At 43.4% G+C, this 17,898-nt stretch overlaps 1 long non-coding RNA gene across 11 annotated transcripts in view; it reads right to left on the bottom strand.

The window, feature by feature from the left end:
* Positions 1-3,838: 3,838 nt before the first annotated feature.
* The window catches only part of LOC111247373 (uncharacterized), an 84,639-nt gene continuing 70,579 nt past the window's right edge, over positions 3,839-17,898 (bottom strand). For 6 of the 11 annotated variants that reach the window (XR_015323237.1, XR_015323241.1, XR_015323242.1 and 3 more), the window contains 2 exons: positions 5,095-5,433; positions 3,839-4,692 (listed from right to left, as the gene is read on the bottom strand). This is a non-coding gene — a long non-coding RNA (uncharacterized LOC111247373). Of the gene's footprint in view, positions 4,693-5,094; positions 5,434-9,915; positions 17,897-17,898 lie in introns of those variants that run through there. The other 5 variants (XR_015323238.1, XR_015323239.1, XR_015323248.1 and 2 more) reach the window with 2 other exon arrangements.

Below are 17,898 nucleotides of genomic sequence, written 5' to 3'. Positions count from 1 at the left end.
CCATTACCGCCGCCACCGGAACAGCGGAAACCCTTAGCTCTTCACTACATCGTTGATCTCCGCTATCTGTGTGAACTAAGTCGGAAGGAGGCGCTATATGTAATGGACTCGCCCCCGCCTGAGTCTTTGTCATCATACCCCGTGGTGAGTGGTGGGCAATCTTCGGTGCCATTGCGAGTAGTCGGCGATGTATAGAACCGCCGAATGTGTGGTGGTGGCAGAGTCGGTATTCGCTCGGTGGCTTTCTCTCTCTCTCTCTCTCTCTCTCTCTCTCTCTCTCTCTCGGTGTCAATCCAGGGTGGTGGAACACGCCCGAGCATGTTCTGATTGATAGCAACCGCAGCGCTCCTCTGCGGCGCACTTCGGTACTACGGCCACTACTACCACAGCGGCTACTGCGACAGTGACGGCCGCCGCCTCGAACACGGCGGTAAGGTAGCCATAGTGCTAGTGGTCGTCCAGTAGTAGGATGAGGTACGACATTATAGGTAACGCAGTGCTATGTAAGATATAGAGGATATGGAAAGGGAATAGAGCCAATTCATGGGTGGATTGAGATCGGCGGTCAGAGCAAGGCGCTGGCAAAGTACTTTGAGAGGCCTGTGTTTCTTTGCGCCCTGCTTGAGTCTCGATGTAGTGAAGTCTTTCGCCTTGCGTTATAGTCGGAAAAAGCTATATGAAGCTTGTTCTAGTTGGCCAGCCACCCGGACAACTACTACTGCTACAGGCCAAGATGAATGTCGATAACACGGGAATTGACGGAGCAACAGCGGAATAGATCTCGAAGCAAGTAGCAAACAGAGAGCGCGGTAAGGACCAGGAGCTTTTGATCTGAATGTTAGGAGTTATAGGAAGTTGCCAAAGACGGGGAGTGTCATTGAAATGAATAAAAAGGTCTTGTGTTGACTTGCATTAACTGATCAAAGGAGCGCAGTACAGGTCATAATAATAACATGCAATAGTGCGATTAAACTGAACATGCTATTAACGGCGAAGACTGTTATGAAATAACTAGTTGAGACATTGCGAAATAAATGTGTAGGCGTGTTAGGAGATAAATGGCTATTGATTCGACCCTGTATATGGACATTGATCCTTTCATTGGGATTGGCAGGAAGATCTCCATCAGCTCCACTATTAATCTACCATTAATTACTTTCTGTGCTTCGTATATCGGTGCACGTGAGTGGTCTAACGAAGACACTTATCTGCTAACAATAATAGTGAATATTACTCTTACTTTAGCAATATGAACTAAAGTCACAGTGATTTCATAAGAGCTGAGATCGATTACACTGAACGGAATGATACATAACACTGGAGCACCGTGTGAAGTGTGGTACTCAATGGTACACTTTGTGCTGAAGAAAAGCTATCAATTTCGGCACACGCAGCAGATTACGTTACAGCAGATTCTGAATAATATCTGCTACTGGATCAGAAACGTATTTAATAAAAGTCGATCGGATTCTACTTAAACTTACCCTTAAAACCAAATTCTATAAACATTATTTTCGCATATCTAATCTACATAGACATATATGATGGCACGCGTCTGCGGATCGTTTCAGGGGGTTGTCTCAAAGGTGAAAATGCTGAATCATATTCAGGGCCAGCTGAAGTGAGTCCAATGTAATATATACAAAATGAATGTATTTGAGCTAAGGACGGGTTCCAATAATGAGCACGCTAGACATTTAGTTTTCCATGATGATTCATCTGAGTTATCTCCGACTGAAAGCCGACGTGACACAGATATTTCATAAAAAAAAAAATAGCATGAATTTAAGATATGAAACCATCAAGCAGACCAAATATTGAATAATCACTGTATAATGTTGGTTACATCTCTAACTTCCCTATTCGTTTCTAAATTGGCGAGATTATAATCTGATCGACGGCACCAGACGCGTGGCCGTCCTTTGGACGAACGTAGTATAAGGATCACAGAAAGCCTAGAAAAACCCTCTAGCTTAGCTAAGTTGCTTTTTGTTAAGCGATGAATAGACATATCTAAATATATTTGCGTATCTGACGGCTCCGCATGAACTAATTTTAACCTTCTAAGTCTATTACATTAGCCTGAACGCAAGTTCGCCAAACATAGTCAGCATAACTTTCGGTTTTTGCTAGTTGTTTTTCTACGTCTTCTAGCCAAATAGGTAGCTGGCTCGTTTATAAACCTACATATATATAATATAAGTAAATGGTTAAGATTCATAATTCTAACCGATCCATCCCCCACTACGCACGAAAGGTTTCCCCATATTAAGGTTGAAGCAATCGCTCAGTGCTGCTTCACGTAAAAACGTCATTACCTATTTACACGGAAAACCGCACTGAAAATAACCATTGAAGTAGTCGAGGAAAAATATGATCAGAACACTAATTATAGTGGTTTCTGAGGCAAATCGTCACTTCAGATAGATTCTAGCTAATTAAGTATCTATTGGCTTAAACCGCAACTATTCTCCGTTTCTATGATTGATGTGCAGACAGGGTACTATGGGAGATGTTACCGCTTCACAGTCAAAAATAACAACAAACAAGTATATTCAGGAATCGACTACCACACACATACTTCTGGAAATAAAGGAGCCAATTCAATATTTGAAGAAAGTTAAACTTACATATATAGATTTACAAAAAGTTTTGCGCTTAAATCATGTTCCCTCTCCTCTGAGGTCATGTTTATAGGTGTCGCATTGTTGTCATTAACGCTTGTATAAACACATATATGATGTATAATAAGAGTCGACCTATGTGTTTCGATCGTACTGGCAACCATCTATTTAAAAGTATCATTTTTATGAAATCTTACTCTGATATTGGCTAACTTAATTGACTGACGTCTTGTAATAGAAGTGCACGCTCAGAAACCCGTCAACTCATGTTTTTTTGCCAAACAAAATACGATTGTCGTCCGTGTACAATATTAACAAAAAGTCGTTGCTTATCATCCCTGCACATCGAGCGAATATGACTTCAAGCAGAGCAGAAATCGATAACTAGAGGAAAGATGACTCCAGCAAAAATGATTAATTTCCGCTTGAAGGAGGCCATGGCTCAGCACGGGAAAGGATCGAGCAGGCAAACGATGTGGTTTGTCCTTCTCCAAGGGAGCTCGAGGAATCTTCGTACGAAAGCACACCTTGCATCGGTTAGCTGTGGATATTCTTCTCGCACGTCCTCTACTTCCTCTTTGTCAGTTTTGCCTTTTAAAAGGAACAGGATCTGCCTAAAAGAAATGCTACCAATGCCACCAAAGAAACGAGGCAGTGACAACGAAGCGACGTCTTAAGTGATTTCACCTCGAGTGCCCCTCGATACCCATTCATAAGCTTCGGAAATATTTATGTGTTGTTCCGGTGACAATGGTAGCAATAGTGTTTATGAACTGGGCAACATGGCGCATGTCCTGATTTAAGTTCAAAAAGAGACTAACATATTTCACCAGCATGCTACATATGCTACATATAGTACATGGATTTCTGATGTACAAAAGCTGATTGAACTGTTGTTTTTTGCTTCCGCATCTCTAGCTGACATTGTCTTGAGGCCGAGTAGCGATGCTCCTTATTTTAGAGCGGTCCCCGAATCACAAAATAGGGAAAGTTAGCTGTAAATAGTATTATTACCATTATAATTGTATCATGTGATAGACACAGACTTTAACTTGAACTGAACTATACAACCTAAACGTCCATCCAATTTATGACCACTAGTTGCATAAGTTAACGCCTAACAAGACGCATTACCTAACAAGAGGTCGCTACCTCCCTTCTATTACACATACATCTATATAGTGCCATATTATATTGTACTGAATAGATACGAATAGCGTTTATTGTTGTTAACTAACTATTTATTTTAATTCGCTCATTCGTAGGGCTAGTAATTAGCAAAGATGTCAGCAACCTTTGTACAGCCGTTCTAGATGTTATCATCACTGCATTCATAACTGGACATCACGCGGGCTGTGTTGTATTTTTGTTGTTGTCATTGTCGCCGCCCCCGTATTAGTTGTTTTCATAAACAAACTCTAAGATTGAGCGTGCACCAGTACGGTTGTGTCGTCTGCTGCTACCGCGTTTTCTGCTGGGGCTGACGCCCTCGTGCAGGGCAATAGGAGTTGACATTCAGCATGAGTCCACGACTTCTGGCTGCCGGCCGAAAAAGACTATATAGCAGAACAACAGTGTCATAGCATGCATTTTTAATAGAGTACATATGTCTGTGTATGTAATATGCGGTGAATATACTAGTACTACTTACAGCAATGTATTATTTGAGCATGCCGTGTCATTCGAAGCACGTGCCGCTATCGCCCTCGGATAGCGCCAGCGATGCCCCTACTGCCGTCATAGTAGAGGCAGTGGCTGTGGCTGTGGCTGTGGCGGTGATGACAGCAAGTGCAGCAGTGACGACTGAACACATACCACTCTTCTACCCTCCTTCCGCACCGTTCTGGTCCTGTTCCATGCCCTCAGGGGTAAGTTCGGGGATGTCTTGCTCATCCCCATTCCTCTATTTATCTTGCTTTGTACTGCCGAATGTTCGAGAACGAGACAGCACCTGGTACAGCGCGAACAAAATCCTGGAGGTGTCGCTTTGTATGAGGTGGCGCTCACAAATCATTATCATCGCCGTCACCCTTTCACGTCATGACAGTCGAACAGACACTCCTTGAGCCTTTGCGAGAAGTAAGAGGGTACGACGGGGTTGTTGTTATTATTATTACATGAATTTCTCTCTCTCCCTCTCGATATATATTCCGACTTGCCTCTCCGTTTGCTATCTGCGACTAAGCCTAAGCGGCGTTGATAGCTTACACGTACAGTATGTAGACTTGTTCGCTAACATGTGTGTATGTTTGTATGTAGACGCAGTGAGAGAGGACAGGTGGTGTTAAATATATCTATTTGTTGTCAACTGCGTCGGTACAGTCATTCGCAGAGTTAAAGTAACGCCATTAAATAGAGCGGAAGAGGGTTAATAGACACTCTATTAAAAAGTATGTAGGTATACAAGCAAGCACATGGCAATTGTTATTGCGGTTTTATACAACGCATCGTACCGCTTACTGTTACTTACTCGTTAATGTATGTTTGTGTGTTGCGGTCAGATTTGACGTCAAATGATATCGACGAACGGTCCGTGCCCCTGACGAACGCTTTTGTGGAAGCAAATGGGTGAGATGGGACGACGACAGGCGGGGGGGATCGTAAACGACTTCCGAAAACGCGTCGTCATATTAGATGATGAGTCACGGGCACATTTTAGCGAGGCAAGATAAGATACGATCGTTGAGTTCACTGGGGGACTTTATACTGCTTCTAAAACCTGCCACCGGTACGAATGGTATGAAGCAAGAAGAGTGGTAGACTGTTGTTGTACCTTAAATACACTAGGCTCACGTGAATACAAGCGTTTCTGAAACGACAGCTCAAAAGGTAGTTAGTCCAATTCTAATTAAACTGAGGACTAAATTTCAAGGATACGCTTGTTATCCACTATTGGTTGTTAGGTCAACGTTGCTTAATCTCAAATCTATCTAGCTATTATAATACAGACAGATGAAAATTCGCCTGCAAGTATACCATTCTACACTGCGTCGAAGTACAGTTGTGATTAATTCTTTTCGACGGAAGGGCAAGCTTGTTTTTACCTAGTACTTATTTAATGCTGGTATCATCACGCATTGTTTTTATCTCTGCAGTAACTTGTTTTGCAGGCCATTGGCACATTGCATTAACTATATGTGATGTACTGACAAAAACATACCGTACTTTTGTTTCTATAGACGCAGTAAATTTAAGCTGGACGTCTATGGAAGAATGTGCAATGTATCTACATGATTTTTCATTCCACCTATTCTATCTAGAGTGAAGCTATATCCTAACGTATAAGGAAGAAAAGTCGCAGGAGTCTGTTTATTAGCGAGACAACGTAACAGTCATCTGACAAGTCGGTTGCAAGTTAATCTATTTGATTGACTCTCTGTTCACATCTGTTGTGTATTCTGCAAAGAATGAAGATGATTATAGATGTCATATTGACCTTTCCTACCATGTATATATATATATGCATCCCATGTCTTCAGATACTGTTTGGCTTGTCCTATAGGCTGCTTCGTGGCCTGCATAACATCTTACATGAGCTGTGACACATTTATTGAAGTGGTACGTTATCAGCGACGTTGGGTTTCCTCTGCAGCTGGTTCTTTGTGATATCAGACAAGATCATCAACAGCGTCTGTTGGACCTCTGCATGGCTATACAATGGGTATAAGGACGCCACAATAACAAATTCACTCGATCTGCATCGTGCGCGATCAATTCACCCCTTGCAATATTGTTACGTTTAATATGCGATACGAGCAAGCGAGAGAGCCACTAAATCGGTAAACTGATAGGTAGCTTACGCCCACATATATAAACACAGGCTTTAAACGTACGAGTAGCAAACCACTACACAAAATATGAACCTGTTGTATGGTCAATGCATCGATCGAAGGGAGCTATAAAAACGACATTCTGTCGGCAACGGTTGCAGAAACACTTTATAAAATCAAGGGGAAACTTACTGTTGAACGTAATGTGCTTATTCAGATAAAAGCTTATTCAATAGGGAAGTTGTCGTAGGATATCTTAGCTTTCCACATCTCAACGTCTTTACGGCAGGCAGGTTAACTGAACGAAGGGGATGTTTATACGAGAAATAGGAACGGGTGTTGTCGAAGATGGCGTAACTTAGATCCTTATCTTATTCTAGATCGCCAACATCGGCATCCCACAAAAGGAGACAACTTGAGTGCGTTGGATCATTACTTATAGTATTTAATAATGCTTTTTACACCTATATGATATGCCTACTCTGGACAAATCGCTGGCTGGAGTCGGTCTAGAGTTCTTTTCCTTTCACTCAACTAGCCTGTAGGTCGCACAGCATCAAACACTACCGCCCAAGATAATTAGCCTAAGAATAAACAAGTGTTATCCATTTTGTGCTTACAGACATTGAGCAAAAGCCTTCAGCGTCTGTGAAATAACAATTTCGTAGGTTCTAAGTCATTTAGAAATGATTCAATCATTACATGACTTGCTTGTAGTACTGGTTGACCTATTCTCAATATATCCATTTTGAACCTTGATGAATGATGCCACTTTGTTGGACGGTATCAATACTCATGGCAATGCTTGCCACTGAATTTTAGACAATATCTCGTGCAGGCGAACAAAGTACCTAATTTTATTCTAACTTTTTGCCATAAATCAGGAGCAATTTTCAATAACTACCTTGAATTTCTGAAAATACACTCTTCTAACTCCCGGGTTGCAGAGGGCCAAATGCTACAGAGCTTCTAAAGTAGAAGTATCCTATGGCGTTAAGTCGCATGAACAGAGCGGCCACTGTATGAGTGCATCAATCGAACTTCTCCATCGATAAGTCCACGTTTCAAGTGCCCAATGGCAAGTTGCGCCGTCTTGTTGAAGCCGTCTATTGTCTGGACTAGTCCCCCCCCCCCCCCATAGCCCCCATAACGAAAGTCATTAATACTCCATTTGAAAAAAAAACGTTTCTCCGATCCCTTCTGCCCAGAATTTTCATTATAGGAATACTTTAACTGTACAAAGCCGTTGTTCGTAAATGGCGTGAAAATTCTCGTACGCGCATATGCGGGAGCTTTGCTTGTTCCCTAGTCGAATCAGGCAAAAATGCGCCTTGTCTGAGAAGGTGATGTTTATTAGGATCGTGTTGCAGCTGTTCTTCGGCCCTTGAAATAGACGTGTGAAGCTTCGAATGGTCTGTAGACCCAGGCTTCCAGCTTAACTGTGTCAAATCGAACTGGATACAAAGATGGTATGCCTAGTCCAGTAACACATGCAGGTAGTAGTATACAACGAAACTAACTCATGCGATCTGTACAAAATTGAAGTATTGACATTTACTATCATGTCTTCAGCTGCGTTACTTACGACTTCTTTTATGCGAGTTCTCAATAGCCCCCAAGGTGCGGCGCAAGAGGTATAGATTCAGTCGAGATGCAAAAGGATTCTGGAAGATCCAGCACAGCTCTCGGTGCAATGTACGATACCGTTGTAAAGACTGCCACAAAGTTTTTGTAAAAAGCTCAATAACCTCAATCTTTCGACTCAAGTCGGTACTAAAACGCAAGCGTTTCTACAGCCTCTGCGCAGACAGCTTCGCTGTAGTGAAGCCATTTGAATAGAGTTAATATATCAGGAATGGTAACTTTTTCTATAAACATTCCTTTTCGCGAATTACTGCCTACCCCGGTCAGCTAAGGTAATCGTTTTGCGGTATCTGTTTATTCATATGTCCTACGCAGTTTGTTGACAAACCGCACGTACTATCAGTTTTAGTTATCACAAACTTGCTATCGATTTCTATACAATGGAATACAATGTATAGCACTGATTGACTATTATATTAAACCTGTACGCACACAGTTGTGTGCACACACATACGCTTACTAGGCAAATATCTTCACGGTATGCGTTTAAGATCCGTCAAATTTCAAACTAGTTCACAGTGGAGCAGCAGACCGAGCTGGGCGGGTCCAGGACAGGTAGTGCCAACTCGGGCAGCCGCCAGCTTTGTTGATATAGAGATGGAAACAGGCAGCCTGGGAAGCAAGAAGCTTGGTGAATGAGTAGCTCTGTATGCGTTTCTGCCTAACTGGACCCAGGCGAATTCTGATGCCTGTAGCCACCAGGGGTCGCCTCTGTGTTTGATAGCATATCGGGGTGACACCCCCTGACTTGCCTTGGGGCTAACTCACTCACACCACACCTCCGTATGCTTCATGCTCCATCCGCGACCGATTGAAGTCGGTGGATAACAATTACTCGAGGGACTCTATCAGGAAATCTGAATAGTCTTTAAGGGGATTTTACGCATCGACCGCGTTCATTTTTTGCGTCTTTTTCTGCAACTCCGCAATAAAGGTGAGCATCGAATACTCACGACGGCTTGAACAGGACTGCGTGTTGATTAACGTGCTCATCTCGGTGTGTATGTACGTGTATATTATATAAACACACATGAATTGTATAAAGACGCGAACAGGAAGCGTGATAATGTTGATGCCCTTAGAATGAACATATGTAAAACGTAGGCAAAGCACTTAATCGCTTATAACGCAGAACCGTTTCAAGTCTTCTGGGGCATTATCGCTCTTTTTACAACTAATTATGACTAAAATTGGTTTTGCTATGCTTTGAACATATATCTTCTCCGCATGTTGACAAACGATCTGGTGTCTGATGATTCGATGCATGCTTGGATCTATTTTTAGCACAGTGTCGATGCGCTGCCAAAAAGACATTAAAGGTTATTGAACGTACGTGTTGCTAATCAGAAAGTAACCAACGTATCATTGACTAAATGTGGCATTACTTCGCTTGAAAACCAGCCGCTCTTTATGGATCTATGATAAGAGCTTCCCACATCGATTACGTGGAAAGTACCCGGGCTAATGACAGTTCCATGCCGTACACCGCCTTGCATGTAGCAGGATATGGATGAAGAAGATGTGTGTATGTGCTGCCCCGTTTTTCGGAACCATAACCTGTTTCCCGCCTGTCCCATAGCGCTCTTCCTTGGGAAACGAACTCAGGCTTTTGTTCCGGTGGCCGAACCACAGACAGAAGGAGTAAGTCCTATAAAAACCAAATCACTGCCTACAGTTCTGCGGTTTAGGGGGCAAAATGTGAAACCTAATACATTCTACGCGGTCCACTAGAAGGCTTGCGAGAACTGAACTCGGAACCGTCCGCGTACGAGAAATTACCTGATAACGAATAAATACTTTGAAGGGGTTAAGGGCTCTTAATAATAGTGAAACGGCTGCTCGGAACTAAGTAAAACCAATAGTCTTTCTCGACATACCACGTATAGTAGGAAGCATAGAAGAGCGAGTAAACAATGCCCTGTTTTTCCGTGGCGTTATCAGCCTAGCAGATAACCCATTTCCCTTTGATTAAGGAAATCCGTCATTGAAGCTTCTTCATACAGCTTCCTTGGCTAGTATTGATACTGTTTGTGAGTTTAGTTTACGAAGTCTGCGCTGTCTGCCTCGGCCATATGGAGGCTCTGCATGCGAACTCATATCGGTATTTTAGCACATCTTTAGTTAACACACGTTTTCCTCAGCATCTTCTGAATCCCTCATGATTCGATGAGTTGATAAATCTTTCGACTGAAACTGTCAACAAACGCTTCTAGATCGGGATCAATGTTCACATTTTCACGATTATTGCTGGTGTTGCCTTCATTATTGTTTCGCGCGAACTGATAGCAGTTGTTATTGGCGGCGTGTAGAGTTTCCCTTCGACCAGTTCTCCTTCGCGCATTTCAAAACTATAGACGATAGCGCCGATTTCATTCAGTGAGTTCTAGGACAGAGTTGAGACTCTGTGCTCAGATTCAAGCCTAAGCCAGAGGCCCCAGCCACGCAAATGATTTGAACGGACCTCATTAAGTGGAATCTAACGACCGATCTCAACGGGTTGCCTCATAGCGTAACGTGGAGAAACATAAAAAGGCTAAGTCAATAATTTTTCTATTTGTCTTTTTGCTAAGGCAGGCGAATGCCAAATCGGTTGCTCGTGCCACTGCTCTCCAGCATTCCGCGACAGGCAAAGTTTAGTCTGGGTACATGCAGGCTTCCCTCCCTGTCCTTTCTACTTCGCCGTTCCTGAGTGCGTCGATTAGCTCAGCACCTCTTTCAGACTGTTCGACCCCTTATGCTTTTGCGCCCGACATTTTTGCGTCAGGAAGTGCTATGCAGCAGGGATGAGGAGACTACCCCCAGCCCAGCAGTCATGCTCCGATATTAACCATATCCTTCTTTCTGACGCTGATCCTCCAGCTCGTACTTTGTGTGCTTCTTCAATGCTACGGAGTGCCACCTTAGATACCTTGACTCTCTCGCTATCTTTTTACATATTCAGGCAATTTGGACTAGGGGGAGGCTATATCCCTTGTTTGGCCGTCAAGCTCCGCTTAGTTCTCCCCCGTTCGAATAGATCTGGAGGATTTAATCTGAACCCCACTGAACGGTGCCAGTGGTTAGTGTAGGCCAGGCTACCCGAGTGAATACTCAGCTTACCTTCTCTTCGAACACACCTTCGAAGGTACAGCTCTGGAGTGGAGTTCCCAATCTTTGTTTTGCGACCATTCCTATAGCTCCTCAGCGTTACCTAGCCACTTCTCCACAGTTTTCCATCACCTTCTTCTTTTTCTCATAGCGTCTACCGATACATATAAATAGACCCATCAGCCCCCCGTTTCATCGCAGGCACTGGCGCACCCACCTCACACTCCACCGTCGACATAGTTCCGATGGCTCTTAATTTTGACGCATGATAACGAGTATTTAGTAGAAGTAGTAGTAATAGTAGTAGTAACAATGGCAGTAGCGCACTACGTCGCGGTTCGTAAACGGGGGGTTGCAGCTGATAAAGACGGGGCGAAAGGCGAGACAAAACGTTGCCCCGTCGCCACTGTTTCCCAGATTTGTAGCTCTAGCTTTTGTCGCCCCCCTCAGCATCGTGCAATACGCTGTAGTTACTAATTGTTAATAAAATATAATCGAACTTGTTGACTGTATGTATTATACCGTTTGTGCGCCAACTTTACCTGCCATTTTCTATTTGTATACAATTAGATTAGCTGAAGATAGGATATGATATTTTGATGTTTGTCTTTTAATGAACTGTGTGCCGTTTGATTTTGTGTGTTATTGCAATATATTATCGGTGTATGAATAAAGTTGTAGCAACATCTACCATGATTTTGCATTAACTGCCAGCTGGTGTCGTACACGGCAATATTATACTCCTTTATGATCAATTCTATAAGCAATTTGTGTCATCGGACGGGAGCGCGGGTGTTGGCATCGTTATCATTGTCACATCGCTGCTTTCGTCATAATCATGATGGCTGTGGCGATGGTGAAAGAAGCCTTACGTGGCTGGCTTCTCTCCAAGCTCGAATAGCGCCAATATTCTGAACCACGCCCCAGCGATGCACTGCAGTAATCAACGACGCTCTGGCCTGCCTGCAGTGTGAAGTTAGGCCTTTCTCTTGTTCCTAATGCTGCTTATAATAAACGCGATTTGGATAAGTAATCCGAACACCGATATACTGTACACACGGAAACCAGCCACTAAGCACGCGTCCCTATGTTAGTCTGTTTCGTTGTATATCAAAACGCGGCGGAGAAACTGAGCCGGCTTGATCCGCCGTCGTATTGTGGGTAACTGAGGTTGAGGACTTTTATCCTGTTCAGCTTTCCTCTGTTTACTTCAGTGTGCGTGCGGATCTCATGGATAGATCCGGGGAGTAGGCGACGAATAGACCGCGATCACCGTTACCATCGGCCTCTCGCTGTCACTATCACTGCTAAGACACCGACTCCCAGCCAGACCCAATTTGGCTCCGGTCTAGCTAAACAGGACACCGCATCGACCACTTCTCTAACCTCTGTACACCCCCTGGGACTTCCCTACCATCCCTGTCTGTTCCCTTTCCATTATTCTGTCGCTTTACGAACCCCAGATCACTAAGTGAGCTGCCGCTGCTCCCGTTTGAACACCGCTAACAACAACAAAGAGTACTGCTGCTACCGTCGTCTTGCTTCAGCCCCCTAAGCGCTCCGATAACTCGGACTGTACTACTGGCGGCCGGTGTCACCTTCTGCTGTAGCGCGGTCTGTCCAACGACCCCTGTCTGCCTGCTTTCCTTACCTCATTGGATGCCACCAACCATTACCAACTCGTGTCGGTTGTCCTGTGTTCCTACTTAAAGGAGAAGCATTCAATATGACTGTCTGCTGTGGGGCTCAGTGCGCGGGATATAGTGTGTCTGCGCTTGAATGTGCCTACTAGGCTTTTGACTTCGTGAGTTTGGATGTCGGTGCTGGGTCAGTCAATGCCGTGGCCAATGGTGTGGCCTATGCATCGGTGTCTGCGTGTGTGCACACGCATCTGATCGTGACTGGGTGAGATGTAAGTGTGACTCGTCGAACACAACTCACAGAACGACTCCGAATCGAGGGGAATGCTCGGTATTTCATCGACAGTAAGACTAAGGGAATGACTGTGTCACACACAGCATCATCAACAACCAACAGCAGCATTAGTAACAGAGGGGCCGCAGCAGGACGGTGGCGTTATCATCAACGTTGTTAGCTATCGTATGGCTCAAGGACTGACATGGAAGCACATACACACTATACACACACATGTATAGACACATATCTTGCTTCAGTTTTTCGCAATCGTCTGGTGCTTTCTGAAATGCAGTCTCTGCAAGAGGCAGTTTACCGAGAGGTTACATCAACATACCGGGAAGATCAGCCCCAGAGCACTCTATGGAATATAGGCGCTTTGCTCGGCAGGGGTAGACACAGAAATAGCAGCAGTCTAGCTTACAAGGGGGTTCTTCTCGCCGTCAACCAAACGAAGCCATTCAGTCACACTTCGTGTCCCTGAGCTCGTCGTGTGTCTTTCATTGTTCGTTTCTCCGGGAGCACCGATGACGGAGACAGAAAGTTCACTCCCTCGAGGTTCAACGGGCCGAAAATTGGGGGTCGGGTGGAGGGGCGTCAAAGCGGGCTCGACCGCGCCATGCGACCATCTGGCAGGGATCGCTCCACTCACCGCTGTCAAATTTGGGTAAATCCGAATATGGAAAGGCATGGCTGCTTTACCACCACTGGCGGGTTGTATGATGCTATTCTAGGCTATACCTCAGTAGCGATCTGCGCTTTTGGGGCGAGCTGTAGCGGTAACGATGACGACGGAGGGGTTGCTCTGGCAGTAGTGAATTCTTGTTTGAGGGTAGCGGGGGTAATGATGGTTGCAGTGGCAACAGTAACTCAGTGCTCCGATTGAAGGAAAATTGTGTCGTCGCCTGTACATAATCAAATTTTGTTGATGCCGTCATCAATGATATTATAACGATTACTGGGTATTAAATGCGTACAAGGGACACGTGCCTTCGTTAGGCGCATATCATACACCTACTTGTCTGAACAGTAAGTTGAAGGCGGTTTATTAGTTTCTTTTATCGACATCCGGTGATCATGCGTTGACAAATAGGCATGCATAATTCCTCCAGAAAGCCCCTCTGTATCGCTGATACCGACAGATGCGTTTAATGCGCAGACTTGACAGGGAAAAGGCACTTTCAACATAAATATAATACTAGGGGCAAAAACTTAATAGAAACGATTTGATCACATGGCTAAAAACGTCGTTTGTTAATTATCCTGCAATGAGAACATCTTTTTCCAGGTAAATCCTAACCAACCCGGTATGTTCAAATACACGTATTTTTTATTGATTTACGCTACAAGGCTATAAGCGCTGTTTACCTCAGAGAATATATGAGTATTGAGAAGTAGTCGCAAGGATATCTTGGTGTAACACAGGTTTTGCGACAACATCCTTCATTTCCCAGTCTGTTTCTTTGGCCCCAGACTGCGAGCACATACAAGCGTTACTGCAGAATTTGAGAGATTCGAAAGCTGTTGAGAGAGAAATAGCCTTGTAATAGTAATCAGTGATTTAACGCCGTTTCACATTTTTGTTTGGCCGTAGAACGTGCCAGATGGTGTTGGTTCGTGTGCAAGGTGATACATACGTTATCAAGCGACTAAACGCTTTTTCCGTACGTTGCTTTTAAGGTCTATATAAAACAATCATAAAGTAACAGTTGACCTTATTGAGCACGTCTGTTTCAAACGTCAATTATAATTCGCTATGGTTAGTAGTTCGGATAACGAGACAATACGCCACACGTGGCCATTAACGTTAAAAAATTATCATGTCCTTGTATATGTACTTTTTTAAAACACTGTCCTAGTTTGACGTAGATGGTAGTGCCACTCAATTGTATATACTAGCTTGAAAAGTTGTGCGATTTGTTCTTTAAAGGTTAACATTTTGAAGTGATCTTGGACGACTCCACATTTGCTCGTGAGCTGCATTATCGTGCTCATCATTGCCTTCAAATGTGTTACAAACTAAGCACATTGTATCAAAGCTAAATTTGTACCGTTTCCTTGCAACAACAACCGCTTCTCTCTGAACTCTTCCTACGGCCCCCTGTCCCGTTCTGTAGGGTGAAAATTATTCGTATTGCAGAATTTATTATCGCACATATATGTATGAGGTTGAGACGATTCTCTGTCAACTCAGCGGTGACTCGCCAAGTCACCGACTGTTTTTCTTAGCGTAGAACAGATGTCGAACTGCAATACCGCCGCGCATCGCTCAGCCTTTCCCTGTCAAGTTCTTATCCGCCTTTACACCTTCTGAATTGACTCTTGTACTGTTACCGACAGGTACATGATCTCATATGAGCCAGGAAGCTACTCTATTCTCTTTTAGTACATCATTTTTCTCAGCTGGCAGGCAGAACAAACTTCTTTCTTTTTTCATATTACTTGTCGCTCCATTGAAGCAGTCCCTGGCTTCGAATCAGGCTCACACTACGCCTTATCGGGGAAAGGCAGGAAAAACCAAAAGGCTACTGAAGTGGGCACCGATTTTTCTGCTTTAGAACAATGCATCCCAACGGTGGAATCCAGTTTTTTGTAGTGACGCCGGCTGTGTATGGATTCTAAGAAGTATATAACGAAATGTACTTAGTGTATCTAGACACGAGAGATTGATACCCTTGAGCTAATTTCCTTTTGGCGATCATTGCTTTTTACTCAAATTCTTGAGGATATTCACTTATTATATATTAGGAAAACAGTTAAATGAACGGCAATTTTTTCCTTGCTATCTTCAAAGCTAAATCATATTGAAATGTCAGTAAAACTTTGGTAGGGACATTTGATTTCTTATTACATCCAGTGGTTGTTAACGCTAAAACTAGCGTCTATTCTGGGTCGCATAATACCGTAAAAGTATTGCTTAGATTACAGTATCATAAAATAAATAGAACCAATATACTCCACGCGCACGATTACTTTCTACTCATTTTTTTCTGTAGGCCTCGTTTTGTGGGCTCCCGAAAGTGGCGGCTTTTATCAGAGCTTTTTTTCGTGGCCATCTTTTTCATAAAAGGAAGTTGTTGAAGAATGTAGCCTGAAGGTAATTGTAGGGTGAATAGGCCACATAGTTAGCTGTGTTGTGTAAGTTCACGATCTCCATATGCAATTTAATGCTCTGCGAAAATGGCTAGAGCGGGGGCTTTTGCTTAGCCATTTCGTATATATAAAGAAAATAAGATAAAGAAATGGGGCAGACCTACAGTTAAGTAAGTTAGAAAATATAGACATAAGTTAAAAAAATCTAAACTTATATCACCTGTAGCATTAAAGCATTGTCTGTCTATTTAAAGCCTATTTTTTCTAACAGTTATCGTTTTCTCTGTTTTTGTCTCACTTTGAATTCATATGCAGTCTGCTGCATTTATCTTTTTGTCCTGACCTCAATATGAATCCGAGCAACACTTCTATCGTCATGGTATACAATGTCCATCCTGATACCTTGCCGGTAATCGAGTCCCATTTAAGCCTTGTTGGTCACCTGATCTAGCTAGCAATTGGCGCTAGTCGGTAACGTTAAGCCTACAGTCATACCAACACACATCTGCGTAGTTCTTCTGAGATGACGACATCGTAACGGGGGCTCGGTCTCGCCTTCTCAATGGACTCTACACACCATCAACGGCTGGCGATCTCCGCTTAGTAGTTCCACTGCATCGAGGAAACATCGAATCGCGGGGATTGCATTGCAAGTCACCCACCGACATCCACCTGCTCCTTTTTACCTTCCCCTTTTTCCCTTTTTCTTCGCCACTACTTCCATCCTGTCTCTTCGGTTATTAGATGACGCTCCACAGGAGATTACTAAGCGAATATGTACGTTCATATATACATGGACCGTGGTATAGAGGGTATAGATCCTGTCTTTTACAACCACTACTGGATATTCCCAAACCTTCTACAGTTGAACACCTACTGTGCCTGCATTGCGCGTACGTAACACGCGCCGCGCTCACCATTCTATGTGCATCTATGTGTGTTTGCCTGAGTATCCGGAGCATCGACGTAAATAATTCCAAACGATAACGGCAATTTTTACAACATGTAGGTACGCCTAACTTCATTGTAGGTACCATTTCCATGCCTCGTAATATGGCCCTTTAAAGAATTAAGCTACGTATCCATAGCCATATGTCTGCCAATGGACAAAAGATAAATGTATTTTCTTTGATTTCTAAAATTTAAGTTAATGCATTATTTTCTTAAGCCTACTTGCTCTTCAGATACTAATCAACAGGGTGAAGTGAATAAGGTTTCTGCTACGTAATGGCCTATTTACGTTTAACTTTCTATTAACACGGACGTTCTCGTACACGTGCACAGTTTTACATGCCGCAATATGTGAACATTATCATGTGCCTTTCGCTGCATTATGTCAATGGAGCTTCGGTTAAAGGTGCAATAGCAGCTGAAGATTGCAAAACTATGCGTCTGCTTGATCTGCAACTCCATTTGAAGCTGTCGATTTTGACAAAATTTTGGCGAGAATCCTACCCGATCTCACCGGAAGGCTACTTCTTAATAAAAACGATGAATTACTTCACGGATACTTAACTCCATATTGACACTCAGCTTTGGCCGTAAAATAGCTGTGCCTATGATAATACAACCAATAATTCTAGTTTTGTGGTAAAATTACCATCTACCATTTCGTCGTTATCCGCTAATCGCTATAAGGCATCGTTGGATGTCGCCACTTTTCAAACGTTAGGCCCAGCCCGTGCCCCTATGCTTCATAATTATTGCGTTTATGACCTACATTAGCTACGAATTATATTTACGATCTATCAGTCTCTGCCGCACTT

Source organism: Varroa destructor, unplaced genomic scaffold (genome assembly GCF_002443255.2).
Source record: "Varroa destructor unplaced genomic scaffold, Vdes_3.0 BEIS01000003.1, whole genome shotgun sequence".
NCBI classification, from domain to species: domain Eukaryota; kingdom Metazoa; phylum Arthropoda; class Arachnida; order Mesostigmata; family Varroidae; genus Varroa; species Varroa destructor.
This window is presented reverse-complemented; position numbering and strand designations above follow the sequence as displayed.